Raw genomic sequence first — 13627 nt, forward strand, 5'->3', positions numbered from 1 at the left:
CACACCTCACAACTACACTAAAAAAGAAAAAAAAAAAAAAAATTGTTGAAAGAGGAAAAAAAAAAAAGCAAAAAAAAAAAAGCGGCCCTTTAAACCGGTTGCTAGGCAACGTCTTTTGACGTAGCTCCGGTCCTCCAAGACCATAGAGTTGAGTGAGGGCCATCTTGCCCTCACTCGACTTCCTGTCTCTGAGGATCCGGGACCGGATAGTTTTCCCCGCTGCCGGCGGGTCCGGTAAGCTGGGAAAACGTCTGGGACGCGGCAGGAGGGGGGGGGGGCACCTCTTCCCCTGCACCGTAAGGGTAATTCCGCGGCGAATCCGCCACTGGGACCACCCTTATCTGAAAGCCGACCGCCCGCCGTTTCAAAAAATACCGGGGTTATGGGGGCTATCTTCTGCCATAACCCCAGTATTTAGCTTTTAATGGCCGACGCATATAGTCGTTAGGCGGTCAGTAAGTGATTGCATGTATATGGCAAACAGGTGACGATGACTGATGGGGTGACAGGTGACGATGACTGATGGGGTGACAGGTGACGATGACGGATGGGGTGACAGGTGATGATGACTGATGGGGTGACAGGTGATGATGATTGATGAGGTGACAGGTGACGATGATTGATGAGGTGACAGATGACAATCACTGACCGGGTGACATGTGACGATGATTGATGGGGTGACAGATGACGGTGACTGATGGGGTGACAGGTGACGATGACTGATGGGGTGACAGGTGACGGTGACTGATGGGGTGACAGGTTACGATGACTGATGGGGTGACAGATGACGATCACTGATGGGGTGTCAAGTGACGATGATTGATAGGGTGACAGATGACGGTGACTGATGGGGTGACAGGTGACGATGACTGATGGGGTGACAGGTGACGGTGACTGATGGGGTGACAGGTTACGATGACTGATGGGGTGACAGATGACGATGACTGATGGGGTGACAGGTGACGGTGATTGATGGGGTGACAGGTGACGGGGCGATGGTCACTGATGGGTGACAGGTGACGGGCGATGGTGCACGGCGGTACTGATGGCAGTCTCTGGTGACCGGTGAACTTTAGGCTACATTCACATGTGAGCGTAGCGATCACGGGCAGAATCACTGCGATTCTGCCCGCGATCCAGAAATCATTGCAAATGGCGGGACGCCTGTGCGTTGCCCGCTGTGCGATGTTGCTGCGATTTCCGCCTGCCGAATCGCGGTAACATCACGCAAACAACGCATGACGCCCCAAAGAAACTCTTGTACTTTTTTGGGCGTCATGCGATGTTTGCGCGATGTTACTGCGATTTGGCAGGCGGAAATGGCGGCAACATCGCACAGCGTTTGGGGTGCTATTGCAAATCACGGGCAACGCACAGGCGTCCCGCAATTTGCAATGATTTCCGGATCGCGGGCAGAATCGCGGTGATTTTGCCCGCGATCGCTGCGCTCACATGTGAACGTTATGGGTGTCAATTTCTGGGCACTGATTAGGTGACTGTTGGGTGACAGGTGACATTGGGGGGGGCTGGGGACTGTGTGGGGACCTTTATTACTGTGATTTTAGTGTGATTTTACTTTTTACATGTGTACAGAGCAGTAACTCACTATTTCTAGCTCTTCTCCCCTCATACTGGAAACTGTATGAGGAGAGAAGAGCTAGTAACACTGAGTTACTGCTCTTTGTTTACATTTTGTGATCGGCTGTGAATGGATTCACAGCCGATCACTTAGTAAACAGTCACTGTCAGTGACTGTTTACTACCGCCGGTGACAGCTGTGTTCCTACGGAACACAGTGCCACCGACATGACCGCGCTGCGCGCTCCCGATCGCGCATGCACGGTCATCTCCCGGCCGCCTCCATTGTGATCGGCTGTGTCATTGGAACACAGCCGATCACGTGGGAAACAGCCATGCCTATTGGCTGTTTCCCCCCTGCCGGTGACCGGCTGTGTCCCGGGGACACACCGACACCGGCAGTGCACGGCGGCGCGCCCGCGATCGCGCGCCTGCCGTGCTTGAATGGGCGGACGTCATATGACGTCCGCCCAGGATAATAGCCGCACCGTCCCGCCGTCATATGACGGCGGGCGGGCGGTAAGTGGTTAAGTACACTCACTTTACATACACTCGTGAGTAAGGACACAGCTTGTTCAGCTTGTCATGACACTGCTCACAAACCATAAGTGACAGGGATAACAAACTTAGGGAGCAACGAGAGGGTACCCAGGACTACACCATATCCATTTTGTGGCTGGCCAGCTTGCCTAGGTAATCTATCATGTCATAGTCCTGGATCCCCTTAACATGCTCCCACATGGTTTGGGAGCAAGGCCATGTCAATGTGGCCAAAATTTACTATGGAGCTGGTGTATTTTCATGCATTGAGAAAAGAAAAAAGGGATTGCTTCACTTTAAGTACATTTTCGGTTTACATACATGCCCTGGTCCCATTGTGTACTTAAAGTGGGGTATGCCTGTATATAGATAGATTTGATTAGTTTATACTTTTACACAAAATGAAACACAATTATCTGTGACAGATTGCTATGACGCTTTGGAATCTGTCTAGATAAAGACAAATGTATTGCCCCTTTTCATATATGCAAGATTATAAACATTATATTCCCTAAATACATAATGCCAAAAATTATTGCCTTAAATACATCCATACACACTGCAAGCTCTGCACCGTTTGTCTTGTTGGAGACTCGCCATCATAAGCTGGATCTGCACACAGCAGCTAATTTGTTCACCTGAGATGGAATCAGTGCTCCCAAAAATATGGACTGGTCATGTCTTCAAAGGATTGCATTGGACAAATCACCTCTAAACGAAACACATGAGTGTATAATCACTTGTCTTAATGGATAACATTCCCAACACACGCATCTCACACTGCCATATGTGTTTCAATGGGGGTGTCCATTGCAAGTTAAATACGCCCCCAGAACCCATTGCTTTGTTAATTTACAGATATAACTGGAATCTGATGGCACTGCTGGCCACCACTATGCCATCAAATTCTGCTGGGGACCTTTAAAAAGGATTATGTGTGATTGTGTGGATAATTCTGACACATTAAATTCACATCTCCCACATCCCATGTGCTCCTCTTGCAGGAATTGCGATTCCAGGGTAATTCAGCACAGCATAATGAACAGACACACCCAATCAGACAGCTCATGTTAAAAGGGACCTGAAAAGCAATCTGCATGGCTTGCTTTTCCAAGCATTGGCTAGTTTAGTGAGCCTGGACTAATAACAGTCACTGTAATGCTACCCATACTGCTGTCCTTTTAACATGGTGACAAAAGTTGATACCTATGCTACATGTGTGTAAAGTTACTTGCACCCTGCTAAATGGACAGCAATAAGGTTGTAAATACAGTGACTGTAATTAACATGCCAAGGGCTATGAATTGTACATGTATTCTAGCTAAATATAGCAGCTTCATTAGGAAAGATTTAATTTACATCTCTGCTGCATGTTATTTTGGCAGAGGAATTCTATCCCATCAGCAGAGGAAGCACAAGGCTGTGCAGTGATGGACAGTGCACCCTGTGTACCCATTGGCTAAGGAGGCAGCAGGAAGTGGATCAGCCTGCCTCCTGTTACCTCCTCAGCCAATGAGTAGCTGAAAGGCTCTTAAGTCTCTTCCTCCTAACATCTCCTGAGTCCCAGGCCTTCCAGCTAGTTTAGTGTGCTTACTATGCATTTATCCTTCGGCGCTTCTCCTGCCTTATGTGTCAACTGGCTACTGTCTCCTGCACACTTCATGGATGGCGGGTCCGGGGCCCCTACAGGCACTCAGGCCCCCTACATGTGTATTGGCTGTCCCCCCCTGATGGCGGCCCTGGGTGTGTAATGAAAGGACAATTGTCAAAATGTCTAGATCATGTAGAGGAAATCACCAGTTGGGGCAACCTATGTCATGGAGGTAGATTTGGACATCGATGTCTATGTATCACCAGAAATGGGATTCTTTGTTGTACAAAATCTCAAAGACGACCTAGCATGTTTGTGTAAGACTGTACTTTTTTGGACATACTTGGACTCAAACATACATTGCTCCTTCCACAGCTCCTCCTCCTCTGGGGGTATGATCAGGTGAACATGCATCTTCACCAAAAGTACAAGATGATGTGTCGTCTCCGGATGAGGCTGCTGCAGAGATTTAACTTCCTGCCTCTTGTGGTGGATCTTCAACGGGCCTGGAGTGATGCCAAAAGGCGCTCACCCAGGCTCCTGAAAAAGGCTGTGGAGCAAATCTCCGGTAAGTAAAAATATACATGACATGTGACCAGATAGGTTACAATTTTGTGGGTAGGTGGACATGTGTTTAGGTATGCAACAACACAAATACCAACAACCCCCCCCCCCCTCCCCTCCCTCTCGCTCCTACCTTTCCTACCTCCATCAAGTGTCTCTTCACAACCTTTAATACTACTATGTACATGATTTTTTTTTATGTTTATTTTTTCTCTTCTGCTTCTAGCAAAAGCGGACGGGCGACACCCTCTTGTACTTTTGGTGAAGAAGGGGAGGAGGAGGACTGCCACATTGAACTATGCCTTCAGAGGCAGCGAGCCATTTGAGCTGCTACAAATTGTGGATCGTAAGTAGAAAAATGTACATTGTAGAAATGTCTAATCTCTAATCACATTTCACAGAGCCCCCTTTACATCGGAGTCTCCAGACTTACTACACTGTAAGAGGGAAGTGTGAAGACTCTGATGTAAGGAGAGTTCTGGGAACCATTATTTGAGGGGGAAAGCTGGGGACTCTGGTGTAAAAGGGAACTCTGTGGTCACCAAAGCTCCCCCATACATCTGAGCTTACAGAGACCCCCTTACACTTCCCTTCCTCAGTCCACCACAGTCAAGGGCACAACAAGTCCCAAGGCAGAAGGCTACCTGCTTGGACTTGTACTGCTCTCTGTAGGGGACTAAGGAACTACTGCCTGCTATGCTAAGACTTGTAGTGCCCTCTGTTAGGGACTAAGGATTCCTCAGTCCTCCACATTCTAGGGCACTATAAGTCCCAGCATAGTGGGCTGTCATACCTCAGTCCCTCACAGCTCGGGGCAAAAACAACAGAGTTAAACATCTAAAGGACAACTCCAAACCAAACTAACAATAATGGACAGAGTCCATATGCTCTATGATGTCAAAGACCCGCTACCCCTCACCTTCCACCTCGGGTGCTGTCATTGTGTAGGGCAGAGGGCTCCATCTCCACCATGTTTGGCTTTCATGTCAGATATGCAGGACTTGCTCAGCTCCACTCTCTTCCCTGGCAACTGACTCTGGCATCATTGGGGGTCTTTCCTCCTCTAGAAAACACCCAGGGGCCCTCTCCTTGTCCCCCAGCCACCCAGGACCTTCTTCTCCTCCTCCTCCACCAACCATTTTCGGACTCTTCCAACTTCCCTGAGGCTACTCACCCCTTTGCATAGTAGACACCACAAATCTATGAGCAGCCTGCAAAATATCAAGTCTGGGCCTGGTTACCTGTATGTTCTGGATCCAGGGCGGAGCTCTCCTCCCAGAGCAACAACCGATGATAGCAGAGTGAGTTGACCAGGCAGTAACTTCCTACTGGTGCAGGTACACACCTACCGATTCCTCAACATCTTAGGATAACATGATCAGACGGCCAATCCCCAGTCAGAGAAGGAGGAGTAAGTGTCAGCGGACAACAGACACCTGGCAGATGCAGTGAAGGGACTGCAGCACACTGCTGAAAATTTTAGATCCGAGGATTGAAAGCAATCTTTTACTTGGGCGATTTCCCTGACTGCGCCCTTCGAAATGTTGGTGCTCCGCCACTGGCCGCAAGGCCCCTGTAGGTGCGAGGCCTTAGGCGACCGCTTAATTTGCATGGTGCCCTCCTGTTTTAAAACATGCTCAATGCATCTCATTGGTGTAAGTGCACTTCTATGTTCTGAATTGTAGGGGCATTGAGTATGGTGCTAGCATGATGAGAGGTTACTGCCTATTTGTGTCCATAAATAATATATAATGTATTATTTTTGATGTTTTTTTTTTTTTTAATTGTTTTAGAAACCAGTGATGAGGATCTTGAGCCTCAGACTTCTCAGGCCCACTGTAAGTAATGTGGATGTGCTGTTGTGTTGTGTATTAGGTCGAACTTGGAGGAATGATTGTTTGTTTTGTTTTCTTTTGTGGTTGATGTAACTTCAGCAAGAGAGGAGCCTCAGGCAGGGCCAAGTCGCCTGGATCTGGGCCAGGAAGACACTGTTGCCCAAGAAGAGGCCAATTGGTCAGAGACTGATGAGGACCTGGGCTCTCCTCAAATGCGAAGTAAGTATTCTACATGTGTTTGTGTGTTCAATGTGTCCTGGGAAATATAAGGGCTGTAATATATATATTTTGACATTGGGGTTATGTAGCAGCTGACATTGAGGATGTTTGTTGTGGAGGACTGGGGAAGAGGGGCCGCTGCTTACCCAGTCCACTGTAACTACTACCTTCAATGTTTCCTGACTACTTTCTGTGTGCCTTTATCAAATAGCTTTTGTTCAAGGATTGTATCCGTGTCTTTGTGTTTCTAGGAGATACGACACCATCCCCCCCATGAAGGGACACCATCCCCCCATGAAGGGTCTCCCCCATCCTCCCCCACTCCAGGGGTGGAGGCAGATGATGTTAGTGGCTCCCCTGAACTAGTCTGTAAGTACCTAAAATTAGATTATCACATGTATTGTGTGTGCTAGGATGATGTGTATCTAGGATAATCTAAGTTGGAGTCAAAGCAAGTGTAGTTTTGCTATATGTGACAGGAAGGTTGGTCATGAAACACTCTTGCTTAACCTTCATGTTTGAAAGGTGGTTTTGGGGAGCATTACAGGACATGTTATTTTTTTTAAGTTTTCTCAAGCCACCCTATTCTAAATTGGTGTTAGTTTCTCTACATTGGAAATGGTGTGCTTTGTACTTGTACATTTTTTGGGGACATTGTAATTTACTCATGTCCTGATTTAGTCAACACTGAAAATGTGTGTTTATCAATCTTTCATAAATACTCTTCCTCGGTAATGTACCACATTCCAGTTCACAATTTGTGTTCTTTTTGTGCAGTTTCTCCTGAGCCAGCAAGCCCATCCTGTTCGGGGGGCCAAAAAAACCGTGATGATGGTAAGTTGTGTGCTTTTGCAGTAATGTGTCTACTTAGTAAGTGGAGAAATGCTAACTGTGTATGTCCCCGATCAGGCTTCAAGTTGTTCTAAAGGCAGCAGGTTCTTTATGTGAATGCATTCTATGCATTAGTATTCCAAGTGATAGGTGTGCATATTCCCCCTAAGACTTACTGGGACCATTTTCTTACTGTCTAAAATTTTGCACAAATACTTGTCTGGAACAAACTCCCCCTCCTCCTTAACTGAGGTGACAGCATGCCAATATTGCCTCCTGATGCTGTCACTCCTAATCATTGAGACCATCGGAAGGGAGGGGGGCAAGGCTGGCTCACAGCCTAGTGCCTGAACAGGCACAGGGTGCTTGGCTTCATCTCATGTGCCTCCATAGCAAGCTGCCTGCTGTGGGGTCAACCAACAGGAGGGAGGTGCCCAGAGGTGTGTACAGGGGCCATGTAAAAAGGAGGATTGTGATTTCTCTCGTCCCCAAAAACCTAGAGAGGGTAAGTCTAACCTGATTAGTTTTCCGCAGCCCTCCAAAAATGATATGTTTCCAACACTTAGAACAGGCAGGGCTGAGGCACAAAAAACATCAGAGAAACACAATCAGCACAAAAGCAGGGAGTACGTATCCTTAACGCTACAAGCTTCACCCAGAAGAATGACTCTTGCACTGTACAAATCTGCATCACCACCGTATCAATGTCTAAATAAAACTTTCAGGGAAGTGTGGAGGGGTAAGGAGTGGGTGTTAGAGCGTTTTCATGACTGCGTAACCTACAGTTAGCGTGAGTCCATTTGTTGAGAAACTTTTTCTTCTCTCTTAACACAGCTGGGATGGCGGAAAGGAGATCAGGGGAGCAGACACATCTGCTCCGTCCAGAACTGTCCCTCAAAATTCCAAAGGGTGAGTCTCTACTATGTGTCTGGTTCAATCTATAGACAGTAAGAGGGAGAGAGAACGCTCCACAGATTCCAATGGTGATAGAGATAAATGTGTGCACATGTATCGTGTTGACCAATTGAACCCAAAACACCTTACATTCTTCAAAATGATTGTTTGTGTTTACATGCAGAAAAGCCTTTTACTTAGCTTTGGTGGAACTGCTACTAACATTCCAAGCCATCTTATGTAACCTTTTGAACAATTAGAGTTGAAAGTTTGAGTTCAAGGTTTACAACAGCAATTTAGCATATTTGCTTCAGAGTGTTCATAAAAGCCAACCAATAGACTCCTAAGCATATTTGTTGAGGCACATTAATTACAATCCTTGTTAGGATTATTTTGCATAAAACTAATTGTCATGTCTTTTTCTACCCAGGGCACACCCACCTCACCAGCGAGGTAATGCTGGAGTATTTAAAGTGGTGCGGAGAACGAATTATGTTATTGGAGCAGCTGTGTGGGGTGGATCCGGACCCTAAGGAGTCATTTGTGCGTAATGTCACGCCTTTGACTCGTTCTTACCAAAAAAAGGAAAAAAATAAAAAAAAAATATTTTAAACAAAAATTTAAAAAAATGTTTAGTTAAAAAAAAAATGTTTTTGAAAAAATTTTTTAAAAAAATGTTTACTATAAAAACCCTTTTTTGGGAAAAAAAAATATAAAAAAATGTTTACTATAAAAACCCTTTTTTGGGAAAAAAATATAAAAAAATGTTTACTATAAAAACCCTTTTTTTGGGGAAAAAAATATAAAAAAATGTTTACTAAAAAAATCCTTTTTTGGGAAAAAAAATATAAAAAAATGTTTACTAAAAAAAACCCTTTTTTGGGAAAAAAATATAAAAAAATGTTTACTAAAAAAACCCTTTTTTGGGAAAAAAAATATAAAAAAATGTTTACTAAAAAAACCCTTTTTTGGGAAAAAAAATATAAAAAAATGTTTACTAAAAAAACCCTTTTTTGGGAAAAAAATATAAAAAAATGTTTACTATAAAAACCCTTTTTTGGGAAAAAAATATAAAAAATGTTTACTAAAAAAACCCTTTTTTGGGGAAAAAAAATATAAAAAAATGTTTACTAAAAAACCCCTTTTTTGGGAAAAAAATATAAAAAAATGTTTACTATAAAAACCCTTTTTTGGGAAAAAAATATAAAAAAATGTTTACTATAAAAACCCTTTTTTGGGGAAAAAAATATAAAAAAATGTTTACTAAAAAAAACCCTTTTTTGGGAAAAAAAATATAAAAAAATGTTTACTAAAAAAACCCTTTTTTGGGAAAAAAATATAAAAAAATGTTTACTAAAAAAACCCTTTTTTGGGAAAAAAAAATATAAAAAAATGTTTACTAAAAAAACCCTTTTTTGGGAAAAAAATATAAAAAAATGTTTACTAAAAAAAACCTTTTTTGGGAAAAAAATATAAAAAAATGTTTACTAAAAAAACCCTTTTTTGGGAAAAAAAAATATAAAAAAATGTTTACTAAAAAAACCCTTTTTTGGGAAAAAAATATAAAAAAATGTTTACTAAAAAAAACCTTTTTTGGGAAAAAAAATATAAAAAAATGTTTACTAAAAAAACCCTTTTTTGGGAAAAAAAATATAAAAAAATGTTTACTAAAAAAACCCTTTTTTGGGAAAAAAAATATAAAAAAATGTTTACTAAAAAAACCCTTTTTTGGGAAAAAAAAATATAAAAAAATGTTTACTAAAAAAACCCTTTTTTGGGAAAAAAATATAAAAAAATGTTTACTATAAAAACCCTTTTTTGGGAAAAAATATAAAAAATGTTTACTAAAAAAACCCTTTTTTGGGGAAAAAAAATATAAAAAAATGTTTACTAAAAAACCCCTTTTTTGGGAAAAAAATATAAAAAAATGTTTACTATAAAAACCCTTTTTTGGGAAAAAAATATAAAAAAATGTTTACTATAAAAACCCTTTTTTGGGGAAAAAAATATAAAAAAATGTTTACTAAAAAAATCCTTTTTTGGGAAAAAAAATATAAAAAAATGTTTACTAAAAAAAACCCTTTTTTGGGGAAAAAAATATAAAAAAATGTTTACTAAAAAAACCCTTTTTTGGGAAAAAAATATAAAAAAATGTTTACTAAAAAAACCCTTTTTTGGGAAAAAAAAATATAAAAAAATGTTTACTAAAAAAACCCTTTTTTGGGAAAAAAATATAAAAAAATGTTTACTAAAAAAAACCTTTTTTGGGAAAAAAATATAAAAAAATGTTTACTAAAAAAAAACTTTTTTGGGAAAAAAAATATAAAAAATGTTTACTAAAAAAACCCTTTTTTGGGAAAAAAAATATAAAAAATGTTTACTAAAAAAACCCTTTTTTGGGAAAAAAATATAAAAAAATGTTTACTAAAAAACCCCTTTTTTGGGAAAAAAAAAATAAAAAATGTTTACTAAAAAAACCCTTTTTTGGGAAAAAAATATAAAAAAATGTTTACTATAAAAACCCTTTTTTGGGAAAAAAATATAAAAAATGTTTACTAAAAAAACCCTTTTTTGGGGAAAAAAAATATAAAAAAATGTTTACTAAAAAACCCCTTTTTTGGGAAAAAAATATAAAAAAATGTTTACTATAAAAACCCTTTTTTGGGAAAAAAATATAAAAAAATGTTTACTATAAAACCCTTTTTTGGGGAAAAAAATATAAAAAAATGTTTACTAAAAAAATCCTTTTTTGGGAAAAAAAATATAAAAAAATGTTTACTAAAAAAAACCCTTTTTTGGGAAAAAAAATATAAAAAAATGTTTACTAAAAAAACCCTTTTTTGGGAAAAAAATATAAAAAAATGTTTACTAAAAAAACCCTTTTTTGGGAAAAAAAAATATAAAAAAATGTTTACTAAAAAAACCCTTTTTTGGGAAAAAAATATAAAAAAATGTTTACTAAAAAAAACCTTTTTTGGGAAAAAAAATATAAAAAAATGTTTACTAAAAAAAAACTTTTTTGGGAAAAAAAATATAAAAAATGTTTACTAAAAAAACCCTTTTTTGGGAAAAAAAATATAAAAAATGTTTACTAAAAAAACCCTTTTTTGGGAAAAAAATATAAAAAAATGTTTACTAAAAAACCCCTTTTTTGGGAAAAAAAAATAAAAAAATGTTTACTAAAAAAAAAACAACAAAACATAATTTTGGAAAAAAATTTTTTTTTTAATAAAAATAAAAATAAAAAAATTGTATGTTGCACGTTGCAACACAAATGTTACATTTGAAATTTTGTTCATTATATTATATATTTTAAAAATATATTTTTTTGACGCTACAGTTGGTAGACACCTACATGTGTTATTAAAAAGAGTTTATCTTTTATTACCAAAGTTTTCTTTTTGGTGTACACATCGAATGTCTTTTGTGTTGTTTTTGTTTAGTCGAGTGGTGTGGTCTGTAATTGTTAGCATGTTGGCTTTGGTTTATGTTATCCTTGAGACTTGTTTTGAAGCTACATTTGAAGGGAGACCTTTTCTTGGGTCATTATGTGAACATTGAGTTTTCCAAATTTAAATGAAATCATATGTTTGGAGATAGAGAAGCACGTGTGTATAAATGCCTACATTAACCAGGGCCCTTACTTGGCCACCAACACTCCTAAAAAACCAAAGATCAAACACAAACTAATCATTTTGCATAAAATTTAATTGCATCACCAAAAAAAACCACTATAATAAATCATATTGTGCCACCCTCAAATTAAACCAAAAAATGGCCCCACAAATTGACCAATGTAACAATCATTAACAAAACTAACACAAATAAATAAAAAAAGTTGGTGGTGGTGGTGACTGATGCAGTGTGGTGAACACTGGAAAGGTTCCTGCCATCAAACGTTGGGCCAATAGTCCAATCTGCTCTTGGGTCAGCCTTAGTGTTATATTCTCCGTGTTGTGAGAGACACAGGACTCTGGTCTGGAACAACGGTTGTTTATTCAGGACTCACTGTACAGCATTACAGGACAGCTCTGCATATCAATACATCTCTGCATGTGTCTAAAGATGGCCACTCTGCCCCTTGACCCTTGTCATCACTCCTGGGTGGAGCCAGCCTTAAAGTGACAGTACATGTGAAACCCTTCAGGTATAACACCTTCCATCCATACCTAAAAAAAAAAAACAAAAAACAAAAAAAAAAAACAACAAAACAAGAACAGGCATAAAACAGTACTCATAATTGTCCAATACAGTCCTCCAACTCAGGAGACTTACATGGTTTCTTCCATGTCCGGATGTGAGAACAACTTCCAGGGAAGCTCCGGGGAGAAAATGGCAGCGGATCACTTTCGGCGGGCCCGTCGAAAGTCTCGTAACCGGTCTTGCATTTGAAACCGGTCAGGAGGGCGACAGTGTCGTTGAGGACGGGCACCCAGCGACTCGGGGCTGGAGGAAGCAGGGCTGGCCGGAATGGACACCGGCGGGGCCAAGAGGGGATTCCCTAGCTCAGAGGGTGAGCAGACCTCTGGTCCAGGGCTGGAGGGCTCTGTTGGAGCTGAGTTCAAAAGTTCAGAGTCTCCCCAAGCATCAGTCTCAATGCCTCCTGATCCGGTAGGAGCAGATCCTTGAGACACTGGAGGTGCAGCCGATGTCAGGGATTCGGGCAGCTGAGAACGAGGACGCAATTGGTCCGCATGCCTTCTGCAAATGGAACCATCTTCCAGGCAGACCCTATACATTTTGGGTCCCAAAGTCTCTGCGACGATAGCAGGAAGCCAACGAGTGTTGGAAGCGCCATAAGATCGGGCCCATACCTTTTGCTGGGCTGTAAACCGGGGAATCTCGTCGTGTTCGACCCTCTTGTCTTGGGACTGCCGTACATGTTCCTGGACCGTTTGAGGGCGGAGCATATCCAAAACAGTCCATGGCTGCCGACCCAAAAGAAGTTCAGCTGGAGTTTTCCCAGTGGTTGCATGTGGTGTGGTTCTGTAAGCAGAAAGGAAGGAGTCCAGCTGCTGGGGTGACAGGGACTGTTGTTTACTTGTAGCCACAGTAGCTTTGAAATAGCATTTGAAGGTCTGTACAAACCTTTCTGCTTGACCATTTGTAGCCGGGTGGTAAGGTGCGGTCAACTTGTGTTTGATGTTGTGGGCAGTCAGGAAACCCTGAAACTCCTGGCTTGTGAATTGTGCACCGTTGTCTGTGACAATTTCTCTGGGGTATCCAAACGTAGCAGTAACAGTAACAGTATGGAAATCGTCGCCTTAGTCGTTGGCTGAGTAACAGGAACGACCTCAGGCCACTTTGAATGGGCATCAATAATGATCAAAAAGGTGTGTCCTCTGATCGGGCCTGCAAAGTCCAAGTGTAGGCGAAACCAGGGAACCGTGGGCCAAGTCCAGGGCTGGACGCACCCTCGAGGAGGGTCTCTCGCAGTTTGTGCACATCCAGCACACGCATTCACATATGTCGTGATATCGGAGTCGAGGTTCGGCCACCACACATAGCCTCGGGCCTTTTGTTTCATACGTGTGCCCCCGGGATGACCAGTATGTAGCAATTCCAGAATGTGTCT

The sequence above is a fragment of the Pelophylax lessonae genome (genome assembly GCF_965119305.1).
Source record: "Pelophylax lessonae genome assembly, chromosome: 6".
In the NCBI taxonomy this organism is placed as follows: Eukaryota; Metazoa; Chordata; class Amphibia; order Anura; family Ranidae; genus Pelophylax; species Pelophylax lessonae.